This window comes from Lissotriton helveticus, chromosome 1_2 (genome assembly GCF_964261635.1).
Source record: "Lissotriton helveticus chromosome 1_2, aLisHel1.1, whole genome shotgun sequence".
NCBI lineage: Eukaryota > Metazoa > Chordata > Amphibia > Caudata > Salamandridae > Lissotriton > Lissotriton helveticus.
In genome coordinates this window covers 385492092-385516448 of record NC_136058.1, presented here as the reverse complement: position 1 = coordinate 385516448, position 24357 = coordinate 385492092, and the positions used below count along the sequence as shown (strand labels likewise).

Below are 24357 nucleotides of genomic sequence, written 5' to 3'. Positions count from 1 at the left end.
CTCAATGTCTACACTTTGGGCCACTGTTAAATCCGCACTTCTGAGAAAAACCACTTATTTACATTGCACCGGGCATAGTGGTCCCAGAAGAAACTTGCGAAGAAGGGAGGACTAAAGAAGAGGTGTTTCCCTAAACGCGGCCTGGAGAATACAGACAATTTCCACATGTTCTGACAGTGTCCGGATGTTCACATTCATTGTCAGGAAGTAGGTATGATTTTAATTAACACAATTAATAGAAAAATAAAGGTATGCCTTACTCTGGCCATATTTGGCATCCTAGAGAGGGATGGGAGTGATGGTAGACTGAAAAAGTAACGGGCACAATTACTTTTTATACTAATTGTAATTGCGGTAAGGGAAATATGCATGAAGTGGGTACCCCAGTTCCACCAGACTGCACTGATTGGTACAGAACTGCACAACGTATATGTAAGTTAGATTGCACTAATAGGTCACAACAACAGATTATGATATGGGAACCATTTGTTGCACGGTATCAGCGACCAAATAGGTGTAAGATATCTCTACAGGATGTATTAATGGCAAATATCAAAGGTCCAAGGATTAGGACAAAAATCTACAAAGGGAGAAGTACAGAGATAACCTTAATAAACTCTTAAATGTTGAATGGGCAATATATAGGAATTGGTGCCCGAAACAAGGTATCCAATTGTATTTGCAAGAATACAACTACCAGCCTCTTGTCTCTTATGAGAACCAAGAATAAAAAAAGCAGCCTTATCAAGCCAGTTATCACCTCGACAATGATTCAGCACCTAAAGATTGTCCACAACACCACTGTGAGGGGTGTTCATAAAAACCCTAGGATGAAAGAGCTAATCATAGCTTTCAAGTTTGTGCAGAAAAACTACAGGCAAGCAGGTAATGCAGAGAAGTTAAGAACCATTTCTGGGCGATCCTCTTATGTGAGAGTAAGAAAGCTAACTCCAGGAGCTTTTGGGCCTTGGTGAATAGTCATGTGAACGGACCTGGTAGGCCTGACTGTGTGAACATCATGAACCAGAATGGTCATCTTTCCTCTCCAGGCACTTCTCATCAAGTGGGGATGTAGTCTGCAAATCGGAAGGGCCATAGCTCATATGCAATCACCATCTTAGCCTTGTCCCAAGATTAAGATCGCCCGTCCTCTCCGTCGCGGACTTGCCATCCCTGACGAGCCGGCTGGAACAAGTAATGTTGAAGGCAAGAACGATTGCCACTCGGCCCAATGGCCTCCCCAGGCCCTGTTCAAACAGGACATTCCCTTCTTGGCAGGCAGGCTTTCGTCACTTTTTGACTACTGCCTGGACGCCCTTACTAGATGTGTGGGACCTGTTGTTGGTGCCTTCCGTCACCGAAGAGAGGACTTCTGTTGTGTCCTGCTCCACGGACTTGTTCTTCACCGCTGCCTCCTCAGCACCACCTTGCCCCTGTGAGTTTTGCGGTCCGCTGCCTGCCAAAACTACAGTACTCAGGAGGCAGTGCGGCGTTGTCTCGCGATAGGAGGAGGGGGGCAGGAGTTCAAATTTTGCCGCGGGCACCCGTGGTGTGGGACGCTTGCGGGCGTCGCCGGGCTAAGCCCGGGCAAAGGGCGGGCCTGTTTAAGACCGGAGAGGCCGGGCTGGGCCACCCCCCTTACAGGCCAGATTATCGCCCTGCTAATGGACTGTTGAACTGCACAAGAGGGTGAGCCACTTTGATCTTTTTATTTGCCTGTTTGCTACAGTATATAGCCATAATGGTGGCACGGGGAGAAAAGGGAAGGAAAGTAAAGGGTGTTGATTATGTGGTTGGTACACTTGACCAGTTCATAACAAGGGCGACATCAGTGCTTGCCCGCGAGATCGCTGTCACAGAGCGGCGTCTCTCACTGGAGCCGCTGTTTGCAAAACGGTCGTCTATGGGGGCCATCTCAAAGGCACGCACACAGGAAAGAATCCGTCCCCTTACTCCTGATATGGACTCACACCGCAACAATTATACACCCAACCTCGCCAACACTGCTGGGCTCGGGCGAACGCGCAGACGGAGCTAAGTTACAAGATGGCAGCAAGTCACATCAATCACATCAATTAAAGAGAGTGGGTGAGACTGTAGTAGATATTCATGTGCAGCCTGCTGATCCCCCCAACTTACATACTCCCATGCAGGGAGGGGCTACTAATAAAAGGAAACGAGGGGGGACGCGGGGAGGCAACCAGCAAAAGGGCAAGAAGCCCAAGACTGTTGAGCTGGGAGGAAATAAAGAACTATCTCAAGCAGAGCCCACCATGGGGGAAGAGTCACTCGGGTCTGTCAGTGCAATAATTACTACAAATGAGGATAGCACCATTAGGTGCCCACCGATAATGGAGGACTCATACTGGCAGAAACTAGGGGCCCTAATAACCGCCTCATTGGAACCCCTAATGACAAGTCTGTTAGTTGTTGAAAACACACTTGCAGAAATTGAAAGCCGGGTGATGTCTGCCTTGGGGGGATTGAAAACTATATAGTGATCCATGGTTTGTTAAATGATGAAAGGAGTGAGGTGGGGAGGGATTTGCGTGCATGCCCCATATCTGTCGTTACCACATCAACAAGCACAACTCCATATGTGCCCCAAGTATCTCAAGAACGCCCAGAAGGTTCTAGGGGCAGGAAAGGAAATGGTAGGAATGTACCACTACCCGAGGGTGTGGCCAGAAGCAGTAATGATAAGGGAAGGCTTAGAGGTGCAGATAAGAATTTGCACCAAAATCTTAGACCTCCCTCTAGATTGCACACCGTATGTCGTGGTCTTGACTGGCGTCCCAGCACTGGAGAATGGTAAAATTGAAACCTATGACCAGTTGAAAAATAAGGTAACCTTCTGGTTAAATATTAACAGACCACTGCCCAGAAACGGAAAATGCAAAATGTAAGGCGAGTGGACTGGGTAGGTTAGAGCACAAAAAACATAGATGGTGACTGCATTGTTATCAACTTCAGTGATCCTAAGATAGCAGATCACATTTGCAGAAGTAACTGGTCACAAAAAGGGAACTCGCATCCAGGTTCAAGACTTGGGCTACTTTTATAGACCCAAAAACTCTGCAGTTAACTGGTCTAATTTACAGATTGGTGAAGATAGGACTGACCACCAAGGAACAATAAGAGGGGGGGTGCGAGGTGCGAGGTACAGGGGAGGGTCTGTGGAGTTAGGAGGAGGATATTGGTTTTGCCCACAGCCGATACTTGGGAGAGATGGGGCGGGGGGGCATATAACATCCCAGTGGGGTAGGCACCTCAGAGACCAGCTCATCATGACTAGTAATCGATTTGATCCCCTGTCCACTTTAGAGGAAAACGATTGACTGAGGGATGGCAATGATTTCTCCCGATCAGAAGTTCCCTGGGTTTCGGCAACACTAGGCCGGGAGCTCCGGGACACTGTTGCATTGCACGGCCTAGGAGATAATTCTATACAGGCAACAACCTCCATCAATGTAGGCTCCACCGGAGTGCCCCCCGGCTCAGCATTCTAACACTGCCAGTAACGTGGCTTGTCTGGTGGCAAGTCCACGTATAAACAGCTCCTCTACTTTGGTTTCCTCGTGGAATATAGCGGGGTTAGAGTCAAAGCTATATTTACCTGACTGGGCTGGTTTCATTGATCAAATAGACATTTGGACTTTTCAAGAAACATGGGTGGTGGAAGGTATATTCCGCTTAGGTTACTTGAATTTCTCCAATCCTGCAGTAAAGGGCCACAATGGAAGACCAGTTGGTGGTTTGACCATCTGGGTACATCAGAGCGAGGGGGTCTCTGTGGTAGAGGTCCCGATTGACTGCCCCGATATTATGGCTATTAGGGTCAGTTCCACAAAGGGCCTCAATATTCTCATTGTTAACATCCATGCGAGGGGTCTTCCGGGAGGGAGGTGCTCTCCAATCATCTCACTACTGGAGGGCCTTCTCAGCACAGTGGAGAATGTTGGTTGTCGGGTAGTGGCGGGAAATTTTAATACATGCTTTGAGCCCCTGGATGAGAATGATGGTTAACTTAACGTAGCTGAGGGCGCATTGTGGGGTGTCCCGCAAATAGAGTTAAAACCGATAAGGAAATGGACCCAGGCGGCCCTGCAACTGAAGGGTCTGTGCCTAGACAAGGGTATGAGGGCGGTTAACGGTAGAACGATGTCTGACAGGCAAGGTGAAATGTCCTTTGACAATGGCAGAGTTGGGAGTCTGATTGATTATATCTTAGCTAATGTGGAAATGTGGTCGGCCATCGTAAATATGGTGGTGGTGAATAGACCGGAAAGCGATCCTAATCCCCTGATTATGACAATAACTGATAACAGCTTCACCAGTTCCCCTATAGGTGAGGATGCCCTTATACATGAGAAAGCAATCCTTACCAACGACCAAAGAAGGATTCGGTGGCCAAAGATAGCCACAAATGATAGATCATGGACCGCCATAAGAGATATGGTTAGATGCACCATGGACAAACTAACTAGCTGTGAGTCCGAGGAGGTGCTTAATGATAGAATGCTGGGTATCCACAATGAATTATTTTTGGGGCTTAAAACGCTTGTTATTAAAAATCTTCCAAACTCCAAAAAAACAAAGTGCAGAGACCATGTTCCTGGTATGACAATAGCTGTAGACAGGCCCAACGAGCCCTGGTTACAGCTATTAAATCTATATTACCCAACGCCATCAAAAGTTGTAGGGCTACTTACAAAGCTGCACAGATCAAAGCCAAGAAAAACTGGGATGAGGGTCGTTGGAGGGAGTTACTTTAGGCATGCGAAGGTCGGAACATGACTCAATTCTGGCACCTACTTAAATGGGGAAAGTGCCCGAACTTATGACTCCCACTACTCATGTTGAGCCACAACAGTGGGTAAGCTATTTTGAAAATCTGTTTAAGATCAGGGATAGGAATGTAGTAGTTACACCGTGCCTTAGTTATGTAGCGCCCCTGATATTTGTCCCCAGTGAGGTGGAGTTAGTTTTGAAAATGATTCCGTGTGGTAAAGCCCCTGGGCCAGACTGTATCCCCGCAGATTTATTTGAGGAAGAACAAGCCCTGTGGGTCCCTTATTTAACAACCTTAGCCAACGCCATTGGTAGTGGATCCTCGTTTCCTGATTCTTGGTTTGGGGCAGAGATATTGCCGATCTATAAGGTAGGCGATCACTCTGCCCCAGCCAATTATCGGCCGATTAGTCTTATTGACGCAGTACAAAAAATCATAGCACGTCTAGTACTGGGTCGTATTCAGAGCTGGATGTCCGAAACCAACATTTTAATGCCCTTCCAGGCGGGTTTTCGGTCACATATAGGGACCCTGGACCAAGCTTTCAGATTTGTTCTTCTGTATTGGAAGGAAGTATTTCTTGGGGAGGCATGCTCTTTGCGGCCTTTGGGGACCTAAGATCCGCGTTTGTTCTTGTGCCTAGGGCTAAATTATGGGAAGTTCTCTTGGAGTTGGATATGCCTAAGGAGTTGGTGGCGATTCTGGTCAACCTCCATGAACACACCTATGCACAGGTTAGCTGGGGTTAACCTGGGAAGGTAACTGCAAGATTTGAGATGTCCAAAGGTGTAAGACAAGGGTGTATGTTGGCCCCTACCCTGTTTTCCTTGTTTATTAATGGGGTGGTTAAGTATTTTTCCAACCACCCGACAGACGCACCAACCCTAGCTGGCATGAAAGTCCCCCTGCTCATGTTCGCGGACGACACCTTTTTAATTTCCAAAACGAGACAGGGATTACAACTGCCACTGTCTCGCTTTGAGTTGTTTTGCCGCGAACATGAGTTGGAAGTAAACGTGGGGAAGACCAACTTTATGGTTCTCCATGCGTCAAAACCAGTTAGTGCAAGGGTACACATGGGAGGAGCCACTCTGGAACAGACATCTGTCTTTACATATTTGGGGGTTACCTTCAGCGATAAACTGAGATGGAAACGCCAGATAGATCAGCTTGCCTTGAAACATAACCCTGCTCAAAGAACATAGGCACTCCCTAACCAAACTGATGGCCTCCCTAGTTAAAATGTATGACTCAAAGATCCTTCCAGCCATCATGTATGGCGCAGAACAGTGGGGTTTTAGCAACATGTCACCATTAAGGGTTGAACAGAACAAATTCCTTAGGCCTGCTGTAGGGCTACCCCAATCCACCCCTCATATACCCTTATTGTATGACCTAGGCTGTCAGACCGTTGTGGATCACGAGCTGACGCGCAGCCTGCAACGTCCTCACAAGAGTATCCCGGCATCGGCTTCCTCTATCTTCAGGAGAACCCCGCCGGCCAATTCTGGGCTGGAACTACCGTTGCGTGCGATGCCCCATCCTCCCTGAAACTACGAAGCGATCGTAAATCGCCCATATACATCATTCATCTTTGTTGAGAGTAGTAACGCCGGTCTGCCGAAACTACGAAGCGATTGTGAACCGCCCAACAACATCTTCCATTTTCTGCTTAGAATAGTACTGCCGGTCTGTTACAGTTTTTGTCCCTCACGTATACTGAGTCGAGACGCTTACGCCCATTCGCAGCTTACTTTGTTTTCAATACCTATTAAGAAAATATCTTGAAGCCACAATACATCTTTACTTTCGTCCTGAATAAGTTATTTTGTGCAATAGACGGCTACCTGATGAAGGCGTCTATGCCGAAACGCGCGTTGTAGACATCTGCCGCACTGCCTGAATCCATTAATTGGATTTGTATATATTGATTGTTGAAATTTACCTCATGAAATGATCAAATGTGAATTGTATATGTAATCTGAAATCATGAAAAGTAATATGGAACATACAATTTTATACTTGAAAATAAATCAATAAATATATCACTATATGTTTCCTCAGTATCCATATTGTAGTAATAGGGTGTCCTTTTGAGACAATTATATAGTCCACTAGCAAGTTTGGTATTTGTGTCCTAGAAATGTAGGTAGATATCCTTTCCTAGCTATTATTTCCTTAATGTAGCACGGTATAGACCACTGGCATTTTGGCGACGTCTGTGGACTACACCAGAGCTATCCCTCTACGCCAAGGCTTTACTGGAAGTTAAAGGGTTGGATGGTTCCCACAGGATCACTTGGTTGGTAGAAATAAAATCAATACTGACCGACATGGGGATGGGGTAACTATGGGCAAACCCCGACACCGCTGTTTTTCCTCTCCAAAATTTTTTTAGGGACGTGTATTGGGATAGGATCAAAGCCAAGAGACATGCATCCATGATAGGTAGCTCCTTGACTGCAACATTTCTTGTTATTAAGGATGATGCATGCCTGGAACAATATTGGGACATCATAACGAAGCAACTAGACCGTAAACTGTACCACCAGTTTAGAGTAGGTACCCTACCTCTACGCTGGCTAACGAGCAGATGGAATAACACAGGAAGTGATAAATATCCATTTTATTTGGATCAGGTCAAAACGGTTGATCACTTCCTTTTTGTCTGCCCGGTGTAGCGACAATCCAGACGGTTGTGGATAAGACCTGTCTGCCGGTTAATGGGAACCAGATCCGCGCAGGCTGCACGTAAAATCTTGAAATCTGACACCTCTACTCCAGTGGTCATAGGCGTAGCTAAATTTGTGAGTTGGGCCTGGGTACTCCGGACCCGAAAGATTAGTTCCTAATTATGTAGTGTATATGACATCTTCGGTTGTTCCTAGCAGAAGTAGGCACCCCACATGGGTTAGGGGTTTTGATTGATTGGAGTTTTTATTAGCTAACCTCTAGCTGTCAAAGTCTTTTGCTATTTGCACATTTAATACTTTTTTAGCATCTATTTTAACATTTTATCTATTTATATTTATATACTTACATACTAGGAATAATCAATTTTACTCTGTATAATTTGGATGTTTTGTATGGATTTTTGCATTGCATAGTATGTCTTTTATGATGAAAATTCGCAATAAAGACTTATTGACTGACTGACTGACTACTGCCTGAGTAGCTCGACAATACCTGAATCATGGCGTTTGGCCATAGTACATCCTACCCAAAAAGAGGGTTTCAGATCAGATCCAAGCAATTACAGACTAATTGTGCCTCTTGATAACAAAGCTAAATTCTACACCAGTTTACTCCTGAAGGACCTACAGCAGCGGGTAGAGACGAAGCGACTCATCCCCCCCAAAAAACGGGTTTCACGGCAAAATGTGGACCATCATCCAACCTGTTAGTAATATCAATTTTAGTGGATAAAGCAATCTCTGCGCACTTTGATCCAAACTAATGAAATGGTGCCTCCCCACAAAGCTTCCGAAGTCCATTATTCAACTGCCCTCCAACACCTGGATCCGCATCGAGCTAGGTGACAGTGCCTGCATGTCTAGAAATATCCCTACCAGGCGGGGTGTAAAAATGGGTGCTTGTTAGCGCCCCTTCTCTTCAACCTGTTCATTGCTGATCTGTCTCAATCCCTCGACTCCATCAACAGTCACCCTCAAAGATTGGTAAATGGATCAGTAACCTGTTATATGCCGATTACCTCGCTCTATGTGAGCAAAATAAGGTACCCCTATTTAATTTTGGGTTATAGATGAGGGGGGACAAACTGAAACTATGAAAAAACCTCTAAAATAACCCACTTTGTTTTACTGCTGGCTGAAAGCTCATCTTATAGACATGTCCCCAGAAATACAATCCTACAACATGATTAGTTCTTACAACTGTGTTTTATTGTAGATAAAAAATATATTTTTAATGTATTCTTTAACTTTTTTACCATTTTTCACATGTATATTAGTTTTATTATATTAAACAAAAATTCATGTTTACAATTTTAATATAGACATTGTCCTGAGACACAATTTGAAAAAGTGTTCATAACCCCACAGAACACCCATCAAACCTGCATTCACACCTCTCAAAACTCTACAAGTTTTTTGCATTCACACAACAAAAACATTGTAAAGAAATTCTAAAACATATGTGGGATCCTATATCCTTCTGACAGAGACAATTGAAAGTTAGATTCCTTTCTGCAATTGTTTTCCATCCAGTTCTTCTCTTGTTAATGTCTCTGGTAGGATTCCCTTGTAACTAGAAAAGGTCGACGCACGTTTCGGTGAATATTGTATTAAACCACCTTCATCAGGACCAAATATGTACTAGGTCAATGTCAACAGACCCGTGGACATGGGGTCATCTGAGCTCCTCCGATAGATGTAATTGACCGCATGTAGCACACAGTGTATCCAGGACCATATATTTATATTTGCTTCCGAGATGTTGACCGGTTATCGGATTACGTGATAAGGAGTTTTTGTTCTGCCTCTGGAATTGGTCTGGCGTTCTCACCTCAATTTGGGTGCATGGTTGTGACTCAATTGTCAATCGGGTTTAATCTTTGCCACTTGAACCATCATAAATATGGTCCCAAAAAGTTGAATTTTTCATCGTTATGGCTTGAGGTAATGCTTTCTTGTCCAACCGTGGCCTCCACCGGCGTTTACCCAGAGATTACCTCGCTCTATTCAGCTACACAAGAGTAGGGTTTCAGCAGTTGCTAAACCCGTTGCACTCCTACATAATTGCCAATAACCTAGAGGTTAACTTGAAGAAAACCAAAGTAGTAACAATCGGAGGGAAATCGTACCAGGGGCGGCTGGCTCTACAATGGCAACAAGATTACGAAAGACAAATCATATAAGTATCTGGGGATCCATATCCATGCAAGAGGTTCCTTTGCAAGGCAACAGAAGGAAGTCAAAGAAAACTCCATGGCCCTCCAGATGACTTTATCCAACCGATCACACTCCCTGCTGGGGCCAAGCTGTTTTCCCCTCCTGGAAGTTATGCGGGCTAACATTACTCCATCCTTGTCCTATGGCAGTGAAATATTACTGGGTAAAGATTGCAGCTCGCTGAACAAACTTGTTATTAGGATATACAAATGTGTACTGCGACTGTCAAGGTCTTCTTCTTCCTTCCAAATCAGGCTGGAATTGGGCCGCCCTGCTCAGCGGGCAGTCAGTGCTGGCACCTATGTAAACCTGTGCCATAAACTCAGGGTGGCCAGGTGTGGCTGATTAAAGGCTCTACTCTGGGCCAAAATTAACACCGGCAGTCCAAGGCAATCGCACTATCAGTTCCTTCAAGAAGGTCAGTGGTCCCCGGAGGAGAGAGAACTCTGAGCTACCAACCTCAGCCAACCCACCTTTAAACAATCATTTACAAAGCAATAGGTCTCGCAATGATATTGCTTTGAGCTATTGGCATTGTAAATGTTATTGTTTTTTTTTTGCCTTCGTGAAGCAGTAATCAAATGGTGTAAAGCAAAATGAGTTTAGAAAAAAGAAAACAAGAAGCTGCGACCACGGAGGGTTGTTGTGGGCAGGAATTGACTGTTGTCAGAGGGGTGAAGTGGTGTGGGGAAGGGCACTGGGACATTAAGGTTGGCACTGCAAGTGCGGAAAAATTATGCATACACAAGTTCTTTTGTGTACAAGAGCATTTGCCAATACAAAAGCAGCACACATTTCAGATGCTGACTGCTGATATCAGCACAGACCCTCCACCATTAACTGCTGCATTTGAGCAGTAAACCTGCAATCTTACACCCAGAGAACAATAATTTGCTCTTGCCATTTTCAGTTTAAGGAAGAAATTTAGTTTCAGGCGCTGGAAACCGTTTGTTTGTTCAAGCCTAGAACTGCATGGAGGTATCATAATGTGAAGAACTGTACTTATATGGATTGATTCGCTTTCATTCTTTGGTTTGCTATATTTTCTCTTCCCAGAATTTTGTGACTGAAAACGTAGGCATTGAGTGGCATAGAGTAAGGTACCTCCATGATCTCACACTTTCTCCCATAGGCACAGACGACGACATGCCACTGGGACTCAACTTTGCCATTCCTGACCTTATCACTTATGAATAGAAATTTGCCTAGCCTACGAGAAGGTACGTTTTAATTCTATTAAGGACACGGAGGCAAGGATTATGCTCTGTCTTTCTTCCCATTTCTTAATAAAATTTCAACAGCAGCTCATCACCATATTAAAACAAACTACATTTCCCATAAAACCAGGGAAAAGAAAAACAGTCTCTTATATAGTCCATTCACTATTTCCATGACTCTCTGGAGGGTCTCTCCCATGGTTACGCATTCTGTTTCGCATTTTTGTTTCCTGAAAGAAACCACAGCAATTACTCACGGCTTTATCGCTACGGAAAACAATGCAAGAAAACTACCACTTTGATTACTATGTTAACAGCCTCGTATCATAAACCAATAAGCATTCATTTCATTAAAACTCTATAGATTGAAAACAATTACTTACATCCATACGGGGCGGGACAGCGACCAACGCGCTTGCCGGGAGGGATAATCCTCGCCTCCGCGTCCTTAATAGAATTGAAACTTACCTTCCCGTAGGCTTGGCAAATTTCTATTCTATGTCAGGACCGGAGGTGAGGATTATGCTCCTTTAAAGCTTATCCACGACCACTTGGGCCATATTTAGCAGCGGCTTAAAGTAGAACCTTTTAAAGGTAGAATCCGATGACCAATCCGCTGCTCTCATTAAATCCTCCAAGCGCACTCCCAGGCTGAACGCTTTTGAGGCCATTGCCCCTCGAGCGGAGTGCGCACCAAAAGCTCTTGTATTAATGCTCACCTCTTGCATGATCCACCGCACCCAACGGGTTATAGTGGGAGAGGAAACTGCCCTGAAAGGCTTTTTGAGGGCTATCAGGAGTTGTCGCTCACCTGGAGGACGAACTTCCTCCGTGGCAATCTAATAGGCTTTTAAGCATTGCACCACACAGAGCTTCGGTGACTCCACAAAAGCAGGATAAGAAATCGTGCGAGTATTGGACTTAGTGCGTCTACGCACCAGGAAGGCAACTCCCTCTGGGGAAAAAACTCTTGCTGTAATGTCCAAAGCTCGGACATCAGATACTCTCCTGCGTGACACCAAACATAACAACATCGCCAATTTGGCCGACAACTCCTTCCTAGAAAGGAAACGATTTGGTTGCCAGGGTAAAAAAAGGTTCAAAACCTGGTTCACGTCCCAAAGAACGGAATAGCGGGGCTCTGGTGGTAACGATAAGCGAATGCCCCATAGCAATTTGCAGACAAATGGGTGTCCCCCAACGGGGCTCCATCCACTGGGGCATGTGCCGCCGAAATCGCCGAGCGGACTGTGTTCACTGACCTATTCGCCAGACCTTTCTTAGCCAACTCCGCAAGGTAATTTAAGCCAGCCCTTAAAACCCTGCATTGGCTCCCTGTTCGCCAAAGGGTGCACTTTAAAGCTATGTGTACCACACACAAGCTTTACAACGGTTCTGGCCCAGCGACCCTTAGCAAAATGATCACACCCTATATAGCCACCAGATCGCTACGATCTCAAAATGAGAATCTAGTCCTCATTCCCAGATTCAAAAAAGTCCGCACAGGAGGCCGTCAATTCTCCGTCCAGGCGGCCAAAGGCTGGAACGCACTCCCTCGCGCCCTCAGACTGGAATCCAACTTCCTTGCGTTCCGCAAAAAACTCAAGACCCATTTGTTTCCCAAATAACACCCCTCGGCTACCTCCCCTCTCAATAGGTTCAAGTTACATAGCGCGGGGATACCCCTGGGTCACCAGGCGCTGTAGAAATCGCTAAAATAAATAAAATAAATAAAAATTTAGAACCAGCATCACCAACGGGTGAGGTGTCCCCTCTTGACTCAATAGGAGACAGGGAGTTGGGAGGAGTGGGATTGGAGAATACCAAGAAAGTTCCAGAAGAACTGGAAACCACACTTGTGACCTCAAACACGGCATTATCAGAACCACGGAGGCTCCCTGCCTGTGGACCTGAGCCGCCAACCGAGTGATCATGGAGAAAGGCGGAATATGGCCTCCAATTGAAGAACTGGGGAAGTTGTCGATTTAGGCGACAAGCAAAGAGGTCGATGGAGAAAGGACCCCAACGATCCTGCAGGTACTGAAAAATCTCCGGGTCCAGCTTCCAAACACTGGCGTCTCAGAGGTAGCGGGAGTGACAATCCGCCACCGAGTTCTCCCTCCCCGGAAGGTACTCCGCTGTGACCGATATGTGATTGGAGAGACAGAACTCCCCAAACTGTTTCACCATGTTCGGCAAGGCCTTGGACCGAGGGCCGCCCAGGTGATTGATATACCTGAATGCCGACACATTGTCCCTTTTCAGAAGGACCGAGGCTTGCACGCGGTCCTTGGTCCTGCACCGACCAGCAAAGGATCCCACCAGGATTTCGAGGCAGTTGATATGTAGTTGCTGTTCTTGAGGAGACCAACTACCTCCGGTGGAGAATTCCCCACACCGTGCTCCCCATCCTGCCGACTTGCGTCCGACTCTATCACCAAATCGGGGGCGCAACCGAAGATCGCCCTTCCGTTCCAGGCTTTCATGTGGGAAAGCCACCACTCCAACTCCTCGCACACTTCGTCCGTCAACGGAACCACCTGAGAACACGTCAGGCCTCTCCTCAGATGGTGCGCCTTCAAGCGCTGAAGGGCCCGGTAGTGCAATGGGCCCAGGAAAATGGCTTGAATAGAGGCCGAGAAGAGCCCTACCAGACGGGCTATCAGTCTTAAGAAATTTGTGGCGGATCTTCACCACCTTCCTGGAGGGCAGACTGAGCGTAGCAGAGATGGAATCTATCACAAAACCTAGAAAAGACACCTTCTGAGTCGGAACAAGGAGGGATTTCTGTTCGTTGATTACAAACCCCAACTTCTGAAGTAAGGACACCGCCATCTGCAGGTGAACTCGAAACTGTACGGGATACTGGGCTAGGATGAGAATATCGTCCAAATAGACGATCAAGCGGACCCTGTGCGCTCTCAATTATTCCACCGCTGGCTTGAGGACCTTGGTGAAACACCACAGGCCGTGGAAAGTCCGAACGGAAGGCACCTGAATTCATAAGCCTGTCCTTGCCAAAGAAACTGATGGAACGCCTGTGCAGAGGAAAGATCGGCACCACCAGGTACACGTCCTTCAGATCCAGCCTCACCATCCAATCGAGTGGCAGGGGTACGTCCCGGAGTATATGGATGCCTTCCATCTTGAAATGTCTGTACAACAGCCACTCGTTGAATTCCCAAAGGTTGATGACTGGTCTCTGACCCCCGTCGGCCTTGTCCACCAAAAAAATGTTGCTGAGGAATCCCGTGGGATGAACCTCAGTTCGACACACTTCCCCTTTGCGGAGCAACTCGTTCACTTGCTCGTCCACTCTGGCTGCATCTGTCGCACAGAAACTATTGGCCAGGGATGAACGTCCTGACGGGGACAACCATAAAACTCTATCTGGAACCCCCTTACTGTTTGCAGTACCCAGGCGTCCCCGTAAGAGCTTTCAAAGCGGGGAAAAACTGCGCCAGCCTGCCCCCGACGTGCAAGTGCGCCGCGCACAAAACACTCACCGTTGGGATTGCCGTCATGGCCTCTGTAACCTTCCCGGAAGCGTTGCCCTCTGGTTGGGTAGAAGTTGGTGAATCGCTGGTCAGTCTGGTACTGTCCGCGTCCGGAGCCTTGTCCCCTGCCTTGGGGATGCTGGGTCTGAGCAAGGCCGGGCGGGAGGCTCCTGCCCCGACCGGCCCCGCAGAAAACCCGAAGGGTAAAAACCCTCTTGATGTTCGCCTGCGCCTTATCCAAAGACGTGAACGTGGCGATGAACATTCCTAACTCTTTAATAAAAGGTTTTCCAAACAAACCCCCTTGAGCTGACGCCCCAGCCTCTTAGCACGCCAGATCACCCAACTTGGGGTCAACCTTTATTAAGAGTGATCTGTGCCTCTCCGTCGAGAGAGCGCAGTTCGCATTGCCCATAAAACAAATTGCCTGCTGCGCCCAAGCTGACAAGACTTCCGGGTCAATTAAGGAACCTGAGCTACGGGCCTCCTCTGCCATGTCCAATATTTTAGTTATTGGGGCGATAGTATCCAGTAATTTGTCCCGGCATGCGCGCCACAAACGATCTATCCCTTTCTTGGGATCCTTTATAAACGTAGCCAGAAAGGTAGCCATCTTCCCCTCAATCTCGGGTGTGACTGACACCTTACCATCTAATGTAGGCCAAGGACACTCTGCTCTCAATCTACTTCTAGCCTCGTTCTCCAAGGGCTTCCTAAGGCAAGACGCCACATACAAAGCCGCCTTCTCTACAGGGACCCATTCCGCTGACCAAGGGTGCACAATCTCATCTGGGTCAAACATATTCGCTATCCCCGCCTTCAGAGGGTCAGTAGACCCGATGGCCTCCAAGACCTCGAGGAGCCCGCCTCATCGTCTGAACGAACCGGGGTGTCCCTTCACAGTGTCTGTGGTGACGCCGGTTGGGTTCCTCACTCTGAGTGGTGGGATCCTGGGAAAGTACAATGGGAGCTGTATGCTCTAGAAAAGCCTGCTTTAACCGTTCAAATGCACCAGTGTCTACCTCCCTTCGCACTTCTTCTTGGGGGAAGGGGGCCCCTCACCATCAAATTGGGCTGGCCCTGACACTCCTGAGGGACCCGGGCCCACCAGGCGGGAAGGAACCACCTTCGTGCGCAACTGATCTATTTTGTCAGCCAACCGCTGCTCCATCGGGGTCATGAGCTCCGTGACTGTCCTGTAGATTGAGTTGTCCACCTTGTTATAGAACTCATCATCCCATTGTAAATATGCTAAGGAGTCTTCCTCCTCGTAATATTCGTGTTCCATAGTGATACCTCACCCACACTAACAATACTAAACAATAGGTGAGTATCACACTGAACAACCCCAAGGGGCACCATAACGCCTAGCTCGGGGAAAATATTAACTGAGGGTCTCTCAGAATGCTTTTAAGGGCCCAAGGCACCACTTTAACGGGGCAGTCAATCCATAGGACACCTATGCTCCCACTAGTACACCTGGATCCTGCTGCCTGCTACAGGTGTCCTTGTGGGAGGCAGCCTTAAGCCCCAAACTGTCAAGTACCTACCCGTGTCACCGGGCGTGAGGAGAGAAAACTCCGACGGTGCACCGCACCACTACCGGCCCGCGATGTGGGCGTGTATAAATCTTTGGGGAAAAATACAGACCCAGGCAAACTGGGCGATTGAAGAAGGCAGAAAACCGGGTGCGGACAGCATATGATGAACGGAGCGCGATTCCACCGATTTGTGACTGAAACACGCTCCAGGAACCACTGAGTCGCATCGCCCACACAGCGCACTCTAGAGGGCGGAGGACCGCACCGTGGTCATAACAGAGTAAAAAAGATGCTGCGTAAGGAGCACACCAGCGTTCCAGCTGCAGCACGAGGAATCTGTGAAGGAAAGATCCTCCCCACGCACACATCCCCCGTGAAGGTACAACAATTAAACCGTTATACTAAAATACCAAGAAACAGAGAAAAGCACTTAACTCTAGCTGCCGAGCAGCAAGGAAAGAGGAGGTGCAGAAAGTGCATAAGGATTTATTGGCTGAGAGTCATGGAAATAGTGAATGGACTATATAAGAGACTGTTTTTCTTTTCCCTGGTTTTATGGGAAATGTAGTTTGTTTTACTATGGTGATGAGCTGCTGTTGAAATTTTGTTAATAAATGCGAAGAAAGACAGAGCATAATCCTCGCCTCCGGTCCTCAATGTTCTCATTTGTGAAACTAAAAGATGGTACTGGAAAGGTTGGGTCCTGATGACATGAAGCTATTTAGTCACCATACCTCCTTTGGGATATTGCTCGAAGGCGGGGTGGACAAAAACTAGAAGGTACTTGCACAACATGGGAATGGCGTCCCATAAACCTACGCAAAAACATTAAGATGCTAGGTACACATTTGTTCTTTGGAGGCAGCTAAAAGTTTTGTAAATGCGAACAGCACTCCAAACAGTGTAATAACAGCAGTTACAATATTTTGAGCTATTGTCATTGTAAATGTAATTGTTTTTTTCCCCTTATTTTTGCCCTCACCCTCAGGGTAAAAAAAAAATACTCAACTCAGTAGCAGTGCCACCCTTCACTGCCTTTGATGTAACTCTAAAGACACTTGTTGTAGGTCTTTCACAGTCTTATCTTTTCAGAACAGAAGTATTTTCAATAGTCTATATACAACAAAGCCACAGTTGTTGCTTATTTACCAGAAGCATTGTCAATAGTCTAAACATCGAAGCCACAGTTGTTGCTGGTTTATCTTATGCATCTAATGGCCATTGAGAAAGCCAATAGTCCTGGCTTGTCGTGTTATATATCTGGAAGCAACAACAGAAGCAGCAAAATACCAGTCCAGCTGGACACTATGATAAGCACAGATTTTTAGATTGCGTGTTTATTTTGAAGCCAAGCCCTTAATTACATCGTCCATGCTCCTTTGAGAGCTCCCCCCCTCCCCTTAGTTTTTCATCTCACTCAAAGCCTTGCCTATGGGTGCCTCTGGTTTTTATGCCTTTGGACTGGCCAGTGATGCTGTGTCAAGCTCAGGGCAGACCCATGACAGGGGCGAACCTGAGCAGGCGCGAGCGGCTCCGTGCATGTTCTGCTGCAGGTGGGGGTGGAGGGGGTGCACAGGTGGAGGAGGGCAGGGTAGTGGAGAAAAAAAGTAGAGGGGGCAGGCACAGCTAAGGCAGAGGCTGGGTGGGGTGGGGCTGGTGAAAGAGCTTGCAACTGAGAAGGGGGGCAGTGGTGGATGGTGTTAGAGGGCTGCCCTGTGCCTTTAAGCGGAGCCACACCCGTCTGTTATGCAGGCCAACCGACACGTCCCCGCAGGGGACACTAGTAAGAGGGCGGCCACCGTAGTGCCACAAGATGGCACACGGGGCAGCCCAGCTCTTTGAGACCCTGGAGGGTCCCGCGCGTCACTTCCGGCCTGGGGTGGGCGGGGGAGAGTATATATTCCTCCCCCGCCCAGCGAGCGGCCTCTTTGTCTGCTGTCCCCTCACCCTGACGCCGTTTGGGGTGCACTCCGTGCTTCGGCCTGAGGCCTTGTCTGGCGACGGTGGGCTTTGTCTGGCGACGGTGTTTCGGACTTGTGGTGAGTCATCCCCCTCGGGATGGTTCTGGGTTTTTACTTCTTGGGTGAGAGGACTACGGAAGTGATTTGGCATAACGGTTTGCGCAATGCCCGGCCACGGTATGTTGGTTTTGGGATCACTCTGGTGATCGTTTTTCAACAGCTTGTTTTTTCTCGTAGTGAGCCATGGGACTGCTGGTGGGTTTCTATGCACTCACATCTTTATTGTTCGGGGACTGGGCGGTCGTGGGGCTGCTGCCTGTCTTTTGGCTCTGGGTGTTGTGTTATTCACCATGCGGGCGACGTGCGAGCGGATGGGGAAGAAGGCGCTTCGCGCTCACAGGTCTCCGCGCTCACAGCCGGCAGGTTTTGCATGTGGGGCCGTGGTGGATTCTTTGTTTCAGCGAGGGGTAAGAGTGGAGTGCGGGCCTGTGGTCTCGCGTAGATTTGGCTTCTTCTGGTCTGAGGGCATTGGAGTGGCACAGGAGGGAAGCAGGCGCTTGGTGAGAGTGGCGCGGGGAGGCGTGTTGGTGCCCTACGTCGGGGGTTGTTCTCGGAACTGCTGCTCCGTTCACAATGTCAAGTGCTCTGTCTCCTTCCGGTTATGTCCGGGCTATTTCTAAATGCGTTTAGAGTCCCTAGTTGCCTATGTGACCAGTCGGTCTAGTCTTGCAGTAGAATGTTGCCAAATGCTGGGGGGCTCTGGGGGGTTGCTTTTTCCTCCGCCCTAGCATGCTCAGGCTTTTCTTGGAGACTGCATGCCCTCTGGGGGCGGCGAGGCCTCGCGCTGTGCCACATCTATCGGTCAAGGGTGCCTTGGGGGTTCGCAGTCTAGGGAAGTTGTGCTGGACGTTCGTGGCCGCCCTTTCTGCTTGCCTGCTTTGGGAGTAGGGAGCGGGGGGGAGGCTCTGTTTGCGCTCCTAAGCTGGCGCGGTTGCACTGCGGGGGGCTGATGTACACAGCGTGATGAGCCCTTCCCCCGGGTTCTTTGACTGGTGATGGCGCTGCCTCAGACTTTGCAGTGTCTGTTATTATTATTATTCTGAGTTTTGTATAGCGCCTGGTTACCAATAGGCATCCCAGCGCTTACCAGAACATAACACTACTAAGAAGATGCAGGGATTAGACGGAAAACAAAGAAGTTTTTAAAAGCTTACGGAAACGAAGAAGACTAGCTTCCGAGCGCAGATGTAAGGGCAATGAGTTCCACAAGGAAGCCACATTAATTGAGAACCTTCTGCCACCAGTTCTTGCCTTTTTCACCCTGCCAACCTGAAGGAGATGTTGGTGGTCAGAGCGAAGTGAACGAGAGGCCTTGTAGGGCTGGACCATCTCATCCAAAATGGGTGGACCGACTCCGTGCAGAACTTTGTGGGCAATGCAGAGTGACTTGAATTTCACCCTGTCCCTCACAGGGAGCCAGTGCAATGCCCTCAACGCTGGACGGGCAGATTGACGCCTAGGGAGACCCGTCAAAAGTCTGGCAGCCGCGTTCTGCACCTGCTGCAGTCTGTTCAGGGTAGATTCGGGTGCGCCCAGGAATAGCGCATTGCTGAAATCCAGCCGCGAGATGATAAGTCCCTGGATGAGAAGCCTTCGAGTGGCCACTGGGAGCAAGGGCAAGATCTTCTGGGCTGAGCGGAGCAGGCCAAAGCACACGCCAGCGGTCTTTTTGGCGTGGGTTTTAAACGATAGGTCCTGCTCCAGCCATACCCCCAGGCTCTTGATCTCCTGCTTGGGGGGAGGCATCGGACCCAGACAGTCTGGCCAGCTGCTGGGCGACAAAGATGGAGAAGAGTTCCCCAGCAGCATCAGTTCCGTCTTGGAGCCATTTAACTTTAGGGCTGAGCTGCACATCCACGTGTAGATCTTTTCAAGACATGAGTGCAGCCGGTCGGGATGGTGCGCCGACTGGGAAAGGCCAACCACCAGCTGAGTATCATCAGCATAACTGATGATTTTAATACCCAGCGGCCGTACCACACTCTCCAGGGGGGGCCATATAAACGTTGAATAAGGTAGGGCTCAATGAAGAGCCCTGTGGCACACCGCACTGGAGAGGGGTTGACGATGATTTTTCATTTGACCTTTGAAAATGATTAGGGGCCTTGTCTCGGCTTCAGAACGGGCACGTTTTGGATTCGGTCAAGGCGTACACTTTTGCGGGACAGGACGGACTGGCCTTTCAGTAGGTCGGAGGGGGGCGTCACCGGCACCCCTTCCGTGTCTTTGCATGCAGCTTGCGGCGCTCGTGCATATTTCCTACACTCGGTCTGAGCAAGTAATCAGAGGGCCCGGGTTGGGGCCTGCAACAATTTATGTTGCTGTATGTGCGCTAGCTGCCCTAGCTTCCCTGTATGCCCGTGGTCGCTGGAAGCGGTTGCTTCCGAGTCAAGGATGAGGACAACAGTCCTTTTCTAGGGTGAATGGGTAGCTAGATGTCTCTGCAGTTGTGGATACCGCCCGGGGAAGATTTATAAGTTTTTGTGAGTTTCGTGATATTTTCGGTAGGCGTCCATGCATCGGGGTTTGCGGGGCGTCTAAGCACCTATAGCTGGCGATGCAGGGTTACGCGACACATCGTGGAGTGCCTTGACTAGTACGTTTCGGGGCTAGCCTTCCTTCTTTGTTTCGGGGGTGTCTGAGCATTCGGGGGCGAGCTTGTCCTGTCCTAACAGGGTGTCAAATTTGGAATTCATCAAGCAGCTTGATTCAGTTTCCAATAAGGGGTTTACTCATGGACTCGGGGACAGATTAGAGTTGGTGCTAATTTTGGGATTGTTTCTCTTTTGCCCCACGTGGTAATGCCGTCCAGGTGCGGCCATTTTGAGGTGCATTATCAGTCCAATGCATAGAGGTTTATGGCGTCCAGGTGCGGCCTTTTTGAGGGCAGAGTGGCATCTTGGTCAACCCTCGGAGTTTACAGTTGTGGACGGCCATTTTTTATGCGCTATTTGTTGTGATAGGCGCGTGTGTATAGATGGTCCAGGGCGAGTTCAGGCGAGGCTGCCCCTTCACCATGTAGGGAGTGTAAGGGGTACGGTGACCGTGTTTTCTGCTGTTCGTTCTCCGGCATGACACGCGATTACGACTCTGCGCGCAGGAGGCTGCGGGGGTACATGGGCACTCTGTGGGTCTGCTACGATTTGGTCTTATGGATTTCCTCGGTTTTTGTTCCATCGCCTCGTGACGTACCATTCGGCCAGCGGGCCGTGTTGCCGGTCGTCACCAGGGTGAAGCGCAAACTTTGCTATTGATTCCCCGGTCCCTTTTGCGCATTTTGGCACATGTGTGGCGTAGCGGTGCACACGCCGTGTTCTCTCGCTATATTTTGCCATTGCCAGCAGCAAGAGTTTCAGGCATTTACTAGCAGTAGGTCTCGCTCGATATGATCTTTATTCAGAATAGGGTTTGTTGCGCAGGCCGGGTAGTTTCCGCTTTCCCAAGCGGGGAAGCTATTTTCAAGCAGTTGCGGCCTCCCTTGGTTGCTACAGACTCTTCTTCTTCGGGCTAGGATTGATTCCCTCTTGGTGAGTGGTGGCGGCTCTTCTTTGAAGGCTGCGGTCTCTGTGCATGAGAACAGGTTTCGAGCCGCAGCCGCGGCTGTTTCATTGTAGTTTCTTCTTCAGGTACATTATCACGTAATTGCTGGAAGCTGCCACACCTGGAATTGCCAGCAGCTAGAGCTACTAGCATTTACCTCCTTTACCTCCGAACAACTGCCAGTGGGGGGAGGGCGAAATTTTTCAATTTTCTTTTATTATTAGCCCTCATTTTACGCTAGGGGGATCCCTGGTTTATAGGCCCCCAGGTCCTGCCTTGCACTTCCTTGAGACACTGGAAGACTGTATTGTGCCTCGGGCCCTGAACTTTCCCAGATTTCTTTTGCTCGGCGACTTCAATATCCACGTTGATAACGTTGACGCTTTGGAATCGCGCAGACTCGAAGAGGTCTTGCATTTGTCACAGCTTAAGCAATGGGTGTCGTCCCCAACTCATTCAGGGGGTCACCTTCTTGACCTAGTGTGCTCTAACTTCCCCATTAAATTATCAGACCCGGAAAAAGTCACCTGGTCTGATCATGACCTGGTCAGGTTTTCATGGGAGGTGGGCAATGCGGGCAGCTCAGCTTTGACACCCCCCATCATCCACCCTCAGAAGATTAACCTGGCCATGTTTGACCAGGAATTGTTAAAAACTCACCAGCCCCTTTCATCTGAGTTGGACATGGCGGTCGAAGATTTCAATGGGTGGGTGCGACAGGCGGCAAATGCGTCTACCAAACATGCTACCGTACCCAGACTTCGTCATTTCCCCTCTCAACCCTGGTTTTCCCCTGAGTTGAGGGAGCAAAAACTGGGTTGCAAAAAATTGGAGCGAGTCTGGAGGCGTGTCTATAGCTTAGACGCAAAGGTCGCCTTGCGCACTGCCCAAAAGAAATACTATGCCGCTATTAAAATTGCTAAAGGACTATACTATGCAGGTAGAATAGCTAAAGCGGAGAATAACAGTAGAGAAATTTTCTCTATTGTTAAAAGCTTCGTATCCCCTGTTGCAGAATCCTCCACCCTTCCATCCTCTAAGGAATGGTGTGAAGTTCTGTCGCACTTCTTTACAGATAAGATAGCTAAAATTCAGCAAGGTTTCACTTCTATATCTGAGAATTCAGGATTTAACATCCCCTGTTTGCCTGATCCCTCTGACACCCAACAGCTCATTAACTTTGAGCTGGTAACTGAGGGTGATGTTCTGCCTCTTCTAGAAGGTCTTAAATCAGGGTCTCCCGCCGATCCGTGCCCAGCTCGGGTTCTGGCGGAAGTGGCTAGCACTGTCTGTGGGAAGGTTACCCAGATCATAAACCTCTCTCTTTCCTCGGCAGTGGTTCCTGCCATGTGGAAACAGGCTACGTTTTTGCCGCTTCTGAAGAAACCAGGCCTTGATGCGTCGGTCCCTGGGAACAACCGACCAATTTCTCTTCTCCCTGCCCTAACCAAAATCTGTGAAAAAATAGTCTTCCGACAATTAGATAAATTTGTAGAGTCATCCAATGCCCTGCACCCTGCCCAGTCGAGATTCAGGGCCGCTTACAGTACTGAAACGGCCCTGGTAGAGATGATGGAGTCAATCCGGGAGTGTTTGGACGGGGGCGGCAGAGCAGTCCTAATTTTATTGGATCTCTCTGCCGCCTTCGATACCGTCCCCCATGCTCTCCTCACCACCAGATTATCAACCATCATCATCGGCGGCAATGCCTTGGCCTGGATGTCCTCATTTCTTTCGGGAAGGACTCAACAAGTCTGGATGCCGCCGCATGCCTCGGAACCAAAACCACTCCTTACGGGGGTCCCACAGGGCTCCACTCTTAGCCCCTTACTGTTCAACATTTATATTACCCCTCTGGTGTATCTCGCGGAGCAGTACGGGGCTAAGATTATAGGATATGCGGATGACACGCAACTCCTTTTTACCTGGCCTGATGAACATCTAGACATAGCTAAGGTCCATCTCTGCCTATCCTCAGTTTTCCGCTGGCTAACGCTGGCTCAATTAAAATGTAATGAGGACAAATCAGAGGTCCTCTTCTATGGATCTTTTCCCCTAAGTTTTAAAAATGCGCTGTGGCCCCCAAACATGCCATGTCCTAAGGAAATGGGTGGCCCTGCGAAAAATCTTGGGATCTGGATCGGAGAGGATCTAAAATTTGAGGACCATATAAAAAAACTGACCGGAACGTGTTTTGCCACCTTGAGAATGCTCGGGAAATTCTTTCCGTTACTCCCTAGAGAGGCGAGGGAGACAGTTGCCCGAGCACTCATTTTGGCAAGACTGGACTACGCGAACTCCCTGTTCAGCGGCATTCCTGCCTATCTGACCAAACGCCTGCTGGTCATTCAGAATGCCGCTGTACATCTTCTCTGCAGCGTCCACAGATGGAAGAGTGTACGGTCCCATATGTCCGACCTCCACTGGCTTCCAGTTCCACAACGTATCCTCTTTAAAACCCTGGTACTTGCGTTCAGAGCGATTCATGACCAAGGACCATCCTATCTAAAGAAAAGATTTACTCTGTATGTCCCCACTAGAGCTCTCCGGTCATCTTCCCTACTTAAAATGACCCTTCCCAGATTTAAGCGAACAAGACTAGGGGGACAGTCCATCGCTGTGGTTGCTGCCCGCGCCTGGAATGCCCTCCCCTTTCATCTGCGCTCCAGTCAAACAGTAGCCCAATTCAAAAAGAACCTAAAAACCCACCTATTCAGTACCAGTTTCTAAACCGATCCCTGCTCATCTGTCTATGCCTCTCCCACCGCGCCAGGATACTCCCCAGTAACAGTGCGCGATACAAAACCATTTATACATTATACATACATTTACTTGCAGT

The 24357-nt window shown here is 48.5% G+C and overlaps 1 pseudogene; it reads left to right on the top strand.

Annotated features, from left to right (window-relative positions):
• Positions 1-767: 767 nt before the first annotated feature.
• LOC144804182 (protein phosphatase 1 regulatory subunit 3G-like) overlaps positions 768-24357 on the top strand; it is a 35842-nt pseudogene continuing 12252 nt past the window's right edge.